The 12623-nt window shown below is 37.2% G+C and overlaps 1 long non-coding RNA gene across 1 annotated transcript; it reads left to right on the top strand.

The window, feature by feature from the left end:
* The first annotated feature begins 6591 nt into the window (after positions 1 to 6591).
* LOC135447680 (uncharacterized) lies at positions 6592 to 11724 on the top strand. Its single transcript, XR_010440233.1, has 3 exons — positions 6592 to 6726; positions 9284 to 9487; positions 11618 to 11724. It is a non-coding gene; the product is annotated as an uncharacterized LOC135447680 (long non-coding RNA).
* The last annotated feature ends 899 nt before the right edge of the window (positions 11725 to 12623 follow it).

The following is a 12623-nucleotide window of genomic DNA, read 5'->3' as shown; positions in this document are numbered from 1 at the left end:
AATTAATGATGTTTTTAATTCATGTCCATAATGAATCCATGAAGGAGCTTTATTCCAATCTCTGTGATTAATACACCAGTGTATTGTCTCTGAGAAAAATTGATATTGAGAGACCTTTACTATATCTGCGACCTTTGATATTGACCAGTTTAATCCATTAGTTCCTCTGCAATTAATCATTATGGCAAGTTTTCCTCTAATTACATATATATATGTGTGTATATATATATACATATATATGCATGTTAAAATATATATAAAAGAGAGAAGGAAGGGGAGAGGGGATTCCATTCTACATCACACATTTGATTATGGAATAAGCAGAATGAAGTTTTCTGGATTATGATCTGCCAGTGCATCCATTTGGTTTTGCCTATGGCCATCCTGATCTCCGTACTGCCAACAGTAGCTTATTCTTTTAATACTTTTAGAAATTGAGGCGCTTTCCATACCCCCAAATTCTGCTGTGCAATGAGCACATCTGCTTGCCACAGGATGCAGCAACTTCTGAATGCATGGACTTCCAGAGTTCACAAATTAAACCCTGTGTTCATATGTGTCCATCCCAATTTATGCACTTGAGAAGGAAATTTAATAGTGGCCTCTTCTAACTGCTGCATAATAAACCTTCTCCTTCATTCTCTCTACTAAACTTCTTGTGCATTACTTGATCATCAGCTCAATTAATTATTTATAAGAAGGAGCCTACAACCTTTTTCTCTTGGCCTCTATATCTCCAGGGTATTTGATCTAGTCACAGAAAGTCACCTCACTTCCTGAATTCCTCTTTCTGGAAAGCAAAGGTCAAGAAGAACCTGTGCACTTCTCTGTCTTAAAGCATATCTCATCCCTTCTCCTTTTTTGTGTATTTTTTCCTCTTCTAATTTTACTCTTTTTTGTCTTGGATTCAATGGACTTTGAATTCCTACAAGAGGTCCAAATTTTGTTAAGTATGGCTCATGTCCACATGTGAGATTATTGGTAACCAGGCTATCAGTTGCATTGCAGGAGTAGCTAAATGGGTATTATTCTGTCTGGGGACATGTATTATTTTGAGTAGGAATTTAAGCCAAATGGCTTCAATCCCACTTGACAGTACTTTAACAATGTGGAATTTAAAAACTCCTTTAACAAAAAATATGATGTTCAGGGGATAATGGAAAAAAAAAAAGGGATTTAAAAAAAAAAGAATAGACAATGTTAAAGTTTTATAGAATTTTCTCTACAGACTCCAACTTCCCAAAATCTGCTTGTGGGAATTTCTGCTGGGAATGCTTCCTCCCACAAGCATGGAATTCTAACAGCAAGACCCCACCACATTTGGGCTCTGACTGTAAGAACAGTTTGGCTCCAACACTGGCCAAAACTGGAAACCTAAAAAGTCAGAACAAGCTTCATAAGTAACAGGTTTTGAACTGACATGGTTGGGGATCATAAAAAAGACATTTAGGGAGATGATAGGTCTGTGAAAACATTGTAAAGATCAATTATCCTAGGTGTACATGGTTTGTGTTGTTTTCACAGTGCATGTTGTGTTGAATGGGGAGCCCTTTCATTAAACCTGAGGTGAGAACCATATAAAAATATAAAAAGGAGACATTATTCATGTAACACAGTTCTTTAGCTGAGATACATCTTATACAAAACCATTTCAATCACACATTTCCACCAGGACACAGTGAATAGTGATGTTTTTTCTCCCTAATTTCATAGGTGGAAACAGACAAATTTCAGCTTCCTACTAGAAAAAGTTGTCAGTAAAATAAAACAGAAAGGAAATTGCTCAGCAGCACTGGGCTAATGGGCTGTGCTGTTCACAGGACCCTCTGTTCTAAAGGGAGGGTGGAAGGGGGGCTGTTCTTCCTGTACCTGCATCACCTGTGCAAAACAAGTTTCTGACTGAATGTCTCAGTTGGAAGATTGGTAAATTAAACCTCAGTAAATTAATTTCCTGCTCTTTGTCTTAAATATCCTTTTCTGCAGTGATCAGTAGTGGCACTGAAGTGGCACCAATTTGGTGCTCCCTTCTTGAAAAGTTCTATTAGAAAGTTACAAATAATAGCACCCAGACTTAGAAACCTATAGGCTTGGGAACAATGTTTGGAGTCTTGTTAGTGCTGATAGAACAAGAAATAAAAAAGAGAAAATTACAAGCCATCTGTTTCTTTATCAAATTTCTCTGCATATTCTGCACAGATATCTGCAGTCAAGCTTTTTTATTCCAGTTGGGCAAATCACTGATACCCCATTTATATTAATTTCTGTAAATAGCAGGCACAGATGCCTGAGGCAGAAAGTAAAATATGAATTTGTAATTATTTTAGGTCTCAAGTAGTCATAACTTTGAAGTGCTCTGTCCAGCAGAACAGATAGAATAGGAAAGAAATATTCTGAATGCTTGTTGACTTCTTTTTATTCTTCTTCCTCCAGCTGTGATATTTGATATCCAGCTGCTGTGCACACAGCTTCTTCCTTTGTCAGTGATCTGCAGCTTATGTCTACAATTTCAAAGGAAAAGTGTGAAAAAATGTGTGATTGTTATTCGAAGCAGCATAGTTAGAAATAAATATTATACTTTTCACAGCTCTTCAGGAAGGTTTTGTACACAGAGTCCCCAAATATCCATTTGTAAGTAATCCCAATTTGATTTTTTCTGTCTAGAGTGCTAAATGGAAGGGGAGGTTAATCACCCCATAGGTAAAACTCTGCTGTGGTAGTTCAGCAGCACCAATTGCTAAAAACTCCAGTATTGTAGGTACTTCAAAAACATATAGTGACATGGGCAAAGGTCAAAACAAGTAGTTTTTATTCTCATATTTCTATTAAATAGAAACCTGGCTTGTTTTCAGCTGTATGTTGAGCAGTTCTCGACTTCAGTGGATCATTCTTGTCAAGCACTTATTTGTTTCTATAGAAGTACACTCATCAAAGACAAGAATTGCAGACCTAAAATTGATAAGGGTATAGATAAGGCTAGGGAGGGAGAGGGGAAAACCTATATTGGATGTGCATTTTGTATCCATATCTGCAAATAGAAGTTCATCTCATATTTCTTGTCAGTTATGGCTCTTATTTTGAAGCCATCTCCTATTTTCTATTGAAAGAGAGCTTCCAAAGCGGGAAAGGATGATACAAAAAGGGGAGGGTGTAAGAAGGTCTCCAGAATCAAAATGTCAAAGTAACATGGGTGAAATAAACCAGCCAGAGCTGCAATTAATACACAAATAGCTGTTCCTCTAATCTTTTGAAGGCTCTCACTGATTATGAGTCTCTATTATACCCCAAAATTAAATATCTCCCTATTTGACTTGCCTTCCTTTGTCTACTGCCATCTCAGAGGTTTCAGACATTGGACAACTTCTTTTCATTTTATATGAAATTAAGCTGAGAGTTATGACCTTTTCATTTAAACTTCCTATTTAATTTGGTGCCTTTTTGTGAGCTGACAGAAAGCACTATAATAATTTCCTAGCATCTTGATCACATTTGGGGACTTTCTTTCACAGCAAAATAACTCCAAAACTCCACGAGGCATAAAGGAAAAAAATATTTCTTCAAAATATTAATACAGCTCTTAGATGTTTACTCCTTTCTCAACTGAACAACACTTCCATTTGAATTCTGAAAATAACTTTCAGTGCCCAAAACTGCGTCACAGTATTTTTTAACTTGGCAATCCATCATTCTTTGTGCTTTATCTGACTTGCATTGTTTTACCTGCATGTTCTTTGACATGGCCAGCATATGAGGACCAGCTATGACAATTCATGCTGACATTTATGTTTTCAGTTCTGATGTTTTTAACAGAAGTCTTTAAAGTCTTTCAGATAAGACCTTGAGCTCAAATAAAATGAAATCATTTCTTCAATGTATATTTTCTAATAAGTTTACAGATTAATGTACAGAAAATGAAACATTCACATTAAAGCATGTCAACCAACAGCCTATATCAGAATATTAAAATGAACAAAGGATTTGCTATTTCCCAATTTCACTAATGTGTTAATTTGTTTTGCTCACCTGGTTTTGTTTGCTTCAGCAACATATGCTCACTATCTGAAAACTATTGGGGGGAAAAAACCCCAACAAACAAACAAAAAGCCTGCAATCCTTCCACAGTTATCATGAAGTCTTTCCCAGCATGACCCTGATAATGCCAATTTACAGCAAAGGCTGCAATGAAAGTGCCACAGCAAGGTAGAAGTGCCCCACATGATGCTGCCAAGCACTTTGCATAAAAGATTTTTGGAAGATGCCATAATGCTCAGCACCCTGCAAAGTGGTGAGACACCAGCAGAGGCTGCTGACAGGAGCTCACAGGCCACAACCTCCTCAGCTTTAGTTATTTGGGCTACAGACCATGCAGAAATGCACATTTATTGTAGCCATTTCCTTGGGGAAAAACCCTGTCTATAACAAATAGAAACAGAGAGAAGAATACTGCAGACAAATAAATGGACTTTAGGCAGTTGTGGTCACACAAATTGAGTGTCACTCGTGTTCTGTGTGTCCCTTGTGCTCCTGCAGTCGTGTGGCACTATGGGGACAGGTAATAAAGGGATTTAGTGCTCCTCCAGCTTGATCAATGAAGTAGAATGGAAAACAATCTTCTTTGAGCTATTCAATTGTTTCTAGGTTCTGTATCTTCAGCAGAGTTAGGTCTGGTCTCTTGATGGGGAATAGAGCAGATCCCACAGGTAAAATAATCATTCAGTGTGTGGGGGAATCCCCATGATGCCAATGCTGGCAGAAATGTTTCCACTTCTGGTGACCTATTTTTCACTTCAGCACTGTGACTAATATAGCTTTGGGCCTGGAAATGCTTGCATACTTTATGGGTAGAAATATGTGCAGTGATTTCACTGATTTCCTTGGGACTATACTTAGGAGTGAAGTTATTCATGCCATTTATTGCAAGCTTACAATTTGGGGGTCTAATTTCACACTGTAATGAAATCTAACCTTATTATTTCACCTTCTTCTTCCCTAATGTTTCTGGATTTGTGATTTTGTGTCAGGTATGAGCTGTTTACACCATGCCTGTGTGCTAATGAAGACTTGATGTTTGCTATTTATGCACAATAATTCCATTTAGCATATTTATTATGGCAGAATATTCCTGTTAAGGAATGAAGATGTCACCAATGTGCTTCAATAGGGATTCCCACGCATCAGCAGATTTATAGGTCACTGAAAATAAGGACCAAGAGGAAACTTACAGTCTACCACACCTACACTCATCTCCCTACGTGGCAATAAGCATTTTTAAGCTGTACAGAACATCATTGCCCACCCTGAATCTATTCCATGATGTTAAAGCCCAGAATATCACTCTGGGAGCCGTGTCAGAACATTGAAACTTCAGTCTGAAAAAAGAAACTTCCAACCATTAACTGCATAAGCTTACAGGGTGTTGTCAGACTACAGGATAATTTTTGAATCCAGAAAGCAAACAAGAAAAGGCCTGTTTTTATTTGATCTGTTGTTGGGGTCTCCCCAGGACCCTGAGCCCCTCTCAGAGGACCCCAAGTCCTCTTCCCACGAGTTTTTTTGGGTGGAGATCAGCCTATTAACAGAGGATTCCACACTTAGAGACCTTTCCTTCCAATGCTTTGTTTGAGTGTGAAGAGGTTATGTAAGGATTTTAAAATAGCACTAGGAAATATAGTTGATCAAGAAATGAAAAAGCTAATTATGCTTTGGAGACATGTTAGAAATGAAGTAAAGCATATTGTTTGTCACCTTTTTATACTACCTTCTCTTTTAGAGTCTTTTGCTCTAAAAAGCATCTTCTCTAAATTCAAACAGTTTATTATCATGGAAGTTTGGCTTGCTGCACTGCTTTGAACTGGGACATAATTTGATTTTTTTTTGCAAAGTGGAACGTGTGAAGTTCTGTCTTGGCCATTCAAATGCATGTTTAGTGTCAGTGCTGGTTAGAAGCTTCACATAAATTGTTTTAGTCCTTTCTCAGGCTGCAGACACAGTTCAGTTGTCATCACAAACTTTTTCATTACTTAGTAATAAAAAGGGGTCCCTTCAACTTGCAAATTAGGTTGCATGGAGTTTTATCACATAATATCACAAGATATGAAGCTCTTGATATGAACTTTAGATTATTTTTTACTCAAAACATATGTTTGTGTGTCCCAGAGATCTCTCATCTGGGGACAGAAGTAATTTTTGACAGCTACTTTTCTTTTAACAAATATCCATTTTCCTATCAGGCCTTAGGAAAAATCCTTCTTGGGTGTGGCAAAAGTTTTCACAAAATCTAATCTTGACAGGTGATTTGTAGCAAGTTTATTTGAGCTGCTTTTTCAGCTGGACTTCTCTCCATGCCTTTCCCTTAAATACAGTGGCCTCAAAAGTCTTTGTGAATGCCCAACACAACTTGCAAAAGATTTTGATTTATGTTCTCCAAGTGGCCAGCAGCCTGGAAAAGCCACCTAGGATGTGGAAATGTGCCATTCCTGGGTCATTCTTCTGTTTCAGACATTACTGCTTCAGCCTGTGGAATGTCTTCTCCATCTCTTGACTTTTCACAGGAATCTTGATGCAGTTTTGCTTTTATCCTGGGTGAGAATGGTGTGGAAATATCACCACTCTGCATTTCACAGTCTGGAACGATAAAGGGACTTAATTGGTAAACAAATTCCTGACAGAATACAGGGCTGCACATAAACCTTCATTTCAATGGGTTTGGACTCAGGCTCTTGCAGATGGGTAAGTGTGCATTATTCCCCAGTCATTTATTCCTAAAAATGCCCAATTTTACAGAACAAAGACCTCATTCTTTCAAAAAGGACAATTCACCTGCATTTTACCAACATTTGAGAGAAAAGCAGATTGGGAATCTGAAAACCAGACAAGTCAACATCTATTAATAATGCTACAGGACTATTTATATCTAACCTGAATGCTGCACTTGTGTAGCAATTTATTTGGATTTGAATTCAGCTTGCTGCACTTGGCAAGTTTCTGTGAGTTTTCAACACACACACACAAATATGGATACAAATATCTATGTTGGAGCAGGAAATTATACTGGCCACATGAGATGAAATTTTTCTTTAAGCCAGGTAAGAATTAGTGCAAGTTGTAGCCCTGGTAAAAACTACACAGGAGTTTGATTTTATGGTGATTTTTTTCCCAGAAGAAGAGATTGTTATTAAATTTCACTAATCAGAGCTAGCAGTGTGCTACAGATCAGGTTATGAGCATTTATGTTTTTATGGCCCAACACAGCTCAGAAGTTAAACACTCCATTAAGTTACAGGGCAAGGAGTTCACATGGTGAAATAAGGTGAGTGCATTAGTTTGCATCCATTTAGAGAAATTAGGTGTCTGAGTCCCTGATCTAACTTCAGATCAGGGACTTAAAATATGCTGTTCCAACACCTTCAGATTCTCAGCTAATTTCCAGCACTCCAGCAAACCTAGCTGCCTTTAAAAGTAATTCTGACCCAAAAATCATAAAAAAAAATTCGTTATTATTAATTTTTTCAGCTAAAATCTGACTCACAATTTTTTTTTTCTGAAACTCAGTTTCCTACCTGACACTCACATCCTGCTGGACTCTGGATTTGCTTTTAGAAGGCTCTGGCTAAGTCATGACTTTCAACTCTTCTTTCCTTTGACTGGATTCTGTGAAGGGTATTTCAGTAGTGAAATGGAGATTTATTTTTTCTTCCCCAGAGCATAGAAACCAAATCTTGGGACTGCTGATATTGAGAATCTCTGCTGTCTAAAGCCTCTCTATGACATGAAGTGCTGAAAGGGGGGAAGTCAAACATCCACTTGGGATTCTTGAGGGGACTGTGAAATCATGAAGGGGTAACAACTCCAGGAGTATTGAGAAATTCTGTGCACCATGGAAACAATGAGAATTTTGCTTTTCCAGGGCAGAACAGTGACTGAAATATTTCCATTTGGTTTAACAGAGCTTGCCATGTGTCTCTCAGGATACTGTAGCCAAAACTACCATAAAAATACCTACAACTCTAGCCAGTGAGGGCTAGAAAATGTGATTAGTACAAAATATATTAGGTAATATGCTGCAATTCAGCATTATCAAACACAACAAGATCCTGAGGCATTGCAGGAAACACTGATGTTCTTAACTCTGGCCCTCCACAATTATTTGGATAATTACCTTAAGCCTTAAAGATCCCATGTTTTCATCTTTCCAGGGACTAAGGCAATCCTGCAGAATTCTTGGCAGCCAGAAATTCAGCACTTTTGTCTGCTGTAATCTCTAACCATAAAATAATATTATATAGGAAAGTATAATTTTTTTCAGTATAGAATAAAATTTGGCTGTTTGCTTTTGAATTACCTCTTTCCTTACACCCAAAGCATCTTCTAAAATGTCCTCTTGGAAATAACTATGAGCATTGTAAATTCTGATGCTTTATTTACATACATAGCCTATTTTCTTACTTTTAATAGGAAAGGATGGTATGAAGATTCTATCTTGTCTGATCATTCAAAGAGCAAAACTACTTTGGCAACCTTTGGGATGGACTGACAGCAGCTGCCATGATCTGCAGCAAGCTACCATGATGATATGTTGCATTGACAGGCTGATAATAGAGCAATGAAAACATCTGATAATCAAATTTCTTTGGAAAGTGCCACAAAGACATCATGTGTTTTTCCTCAAAATCTAAGGAAAAGGGGAAAAAAAGAAAAAAAAGGAAAAGGAAAAGACATTTGATTCTTGATACGCTTATTTCAGACAGTAAAATTTCTAATATGATGTTTTCTAAAAAGTTTCCACCCATGCTTGAAAGCACAGCGCAAAATTTGATATTCAAATGTTTGCTTCCTATGGGTAAATGAAGCTAGTAATTGAAATGTAAACCTTTTGTCATGTAGGACTTTCCAGGTTTTTAGGCAAGAGGCTGTTCCATTATTCCAGCATAATAACCCTGAGGAGAAAACCACAACAGTGTGTCTGAAAATTTGCAACTTCCTTAATGCTCTAAAATGTACCAGGTACTTGAGACTGCCACTACGTTTCGCAGGGCTAATTTTTCCTAATAAAAATAAGTCTCTCTTAATGTTAGTAGGGTTTAAAATACAATAACATGTGGAGGGAATGTTTAGATTTTAGACCTGTGGTACTGCTGCCTTTGTAGGTGAATAATGACATTCCCACATATCAAGGCTTTAGGGTAAGAGGGCTCTTTACAGTGGTTTTTTTTTCCTGCAATTTCTTTGGGGGTTTGGGCCATTCACTCCTTGCTGATGATTATTTCTGCAATTTTCTTTGTACTAGGCAATTGGATCCATAAACTGCTATTGAATCAAACTCCTAAATAGATAATTCTGATGGTGCCAGGTGGTTTGAACTTATGGAGGCAGTGGAACTGCAGCATCCATGACAGCAGCACTCAGTCCTGCAGGGAAGGTTCCCTCTGTGTCACCCCTTGCCAGCAGCTCGATAGGTGTTGAGCCACCAGGACATGTCATTGTGACTTTGGTACATTTATTCTTCATCTGACTTCTCTGTGGTTCGTGGGTGGACATTTTCATCATTAGCAGAAATGTTCTTCAGTGGGACTTTACTGATGTAATCCTAAAAGAAAAAAAAAAGTTATTTTTGTAATATTCACCCAAAAATATTATCCTTAACATTTTGGGGGAGGAAAGATCATACACACTTATTAGAATCTCTCAATACAAAATTTGCCTTTGTATAATGAGGAATACTGTTTTAAAGTAGTTTAAACAGATTAAACATGTTTAGCAAAAGGGTCTTTCCCTGGCTATTCCTATTACATGTTTAAGAAATTGGTTTAATCATAGGTAAGACTCAAAAAATAAGGTTTTTTCTATAAAAGGATCCCTTTATAGAACACCTGACAGCAGTATATATCTTTGATTATTATTGACAAGTTAGGTTTTAAATATTACTATATAATAAATATTCATGTCACATACCCTCTCTTATATGCTTAGGTACTTTTTTAAATCCCTGAGGATCTCTGCAAATATATTGCCCTCTTTCCTTTTCCTAATTTCATTCAACACCTGACATTTATTCTATCCTTATCCTTAAGAATTTTTATTTCCTTACTGGCCGAATTATACTATATTCATATTCATATGCCTGACATGTACTGTAATACAAAATAACTAATAAAATAATAAAATAATTCCAATAATAATAGATAAATTCTGCTAAAAGAAGTGCCCAGTTCTCATGGTCTGTGTATCATCTTGCACACCCCATGTGAAGCTCTGCACAGATGCTGTGTTTAGGCCTTGTAAAACAAATCATTTCATGAATAATCAAAAGAAAATGGATGCCAGGAAGAAATAGGTATCTGGACTTAAAATGGGGAGTGTAAGCATTACCAATATGAGAAAAACTTCTGGACAGGATTTTAGTGCCTGTACATGGTGATGAACAGACTGCATCTCCTCTTGGAGCAGATTGTGAATTCCCTCCCATGCGTGCGGCCCCCAGGGTGTGAGATGCTCATACCTATAGGAAGGGAAAATGGAAATAAAACTCAAACTGCAGCCAGAGTGGGGATCTTGTGACAATTTCTGAACCTACTTTGCTATAGCTTTTAAAGGACTGTGCCTTTTTTTGTTCAGTTTTGGGGAGGTTTAATTTTAGTTTGTGGGATTTAATTTTTTTTGCAGTGAAGATTTCAGGCTAAAGAAAGACTGATGAGCAGAGATTAGGCTCAGGGCCATGTTGGCCAGGATCATCAGGCTTCTGGATACTGGTTTGTGTTTCCAACTGTAGAACTGGTCTGGGAATTGTGCATGAGAAATTCTGCCAAAAAAATTTCTGAATCTTTACTCATTTTTGTAAGCTGTGTGCTGAAAATGAAAAGAAGCATAAAGCTCACCCACTTAAAAAAATATGTATTTTGATGAAATTTCTCCTGGAACAAAAGAAAAAAAATGTTTTTTCTTAGTTATATTTTTAAAAAAACTGCATGTGTGTTGATATAGATGTCTGTAAATTATAAAAATATTGTGATCCATGTAATTCACATCAAAGTACAATACAGTGGATCTTTCAATGCTATGCCTAGACATAGGCTCAGCTTATTTCTTTCCATTTCTGTCATGCACAGGCTCTTCATGACCCTCCTCAGCCCCAATTCTACAATATCTCTTTTAGCCAGAAACTTTTTCTTATACCAAATTGTCATTACCAAAAAATAAAAACATATTAACCATTCTATTAATAAGAAAATATTTATTAAAACCAGCCAGTTTAAAATTACTAGCTTATTTTCATGAAGATTAGGTTTCAAAGAGAAGCTGCCCTCACTTTACCATTTCCAGTGCCATTTTTCCCACCTTTTCTTCCTCCATATTTTCCATACACCAGAACATTTTGTGGTTGAAATTCTAGTCCAGCTGGGGGCAGAAAGGGCATATAACAACAATGTCAGCTCAAACACCTCCAAGCCCTCAGTAATTCATATATATTGACAACATATGTGATGTTCCACAGAACCAAAAGTAATGGAAAAACCTCATGGGAGTTGGTAAAGAGACCTTGGAGTTATTGAGGTTATAAAGAAACCTGTGTGAATTGTTTTTCGCAGTCTCTCATTGGTTTGTTTTTTGGGGTTTTTTTCAGTAAAAAAGACAGTTCTAATGGACTGGAAGAGACCAAATAAGAGGACCAAGGGAAATATTTGTTACAGACATCTGTAGAACAGAGTGAAAGGATTGACAGGAAATGGACAGGTAAGACTGAAAAAGATGTAACAATGAAATATCCTGATTTATGACACTCTGATTTACAGAAATTAATAACAAATAAACAGGCAAAAGAAAGTGGAGTAGGTATTTAGGGACACGGTACAGAATTATTTTCTTTTCCCTGTTCCATATTATGTCTTCAAATGGCAGCCAATATTTTTCTGTTTTCTGTGAAAGGTAAAGATAGGTAAAGGTATCCCTTTTTAATAAGACCATGTTTTCTCCCTTTTCCTTTTCCTTCTGCCCTGCAAATGGGAGGTATGGGCCAGCTGTGAGAAACAAAGTATTCTGAAATTAGGAAAAAAAGCCCTTGCAACAATTCCCCCAGCTTTTGTGAAAGGTATATAAAAATCCTTCAATTTACTTTCTGCAACATTAAAAACAATTAATATTAACATTTAGATTCTGAATATTAGCTCTTCTTCTGGCAGACTGAACTGCAACTGTATTTTCTAGGAATGCAATTTTCCTTCCAATAGATGGATTTAATTTCTTTGAAAACCACCACAGTGTTTTTAAGACACTAAGTGCAGACAGTACTCTAATATATTCCTGTACAAAGCAAACAGGCACCAGGGCAGGCAGTGAAGTTGGGATGGGGTGGATCACAAATCTCAGCCATTCACAATGACCTGGCAGCAGCACAGAATTCCAGGGCTCCATTGATGCCTTGTGAGGGCTGACCAAGAACAGAGACTGGATGGAGCTGAAGAATAAAGCAGGGATTTATTAAAAGGCCTCAATGGATCCACCTTGGGCAGCACAAGAGCCCAGCCAGGGCTGCACTCATGCTGAACCAAAATGGGCACAAAATGCACGACTGGTCACGGGGTCTCTCATTTTTATAAGTTCTTCTCCATTTGCATATTGGAGTTAATTGT

The sequence above is a fragment of the Zonotrichia leucophrys genome, chromosome 4A (assembly GCF_028769735.1).
Source record: "Zonotrichia leucophrys gambelii isolate GWCS_2022_RI chromosome 4A, RI_Zleu_2.0, whole genome shotgun sequence".
NCBI lineage: Eukaryota > Metazoa > Chordata > Aves > Passeriformes > Passerellidae > Zonotrichia > Zonotrichia leucophrys.
The sequence above is the reverse complement of the archived record's forward strand: the minus strand, read 5'-3'. Positions and strand labels throughout refer to the sequence as shown.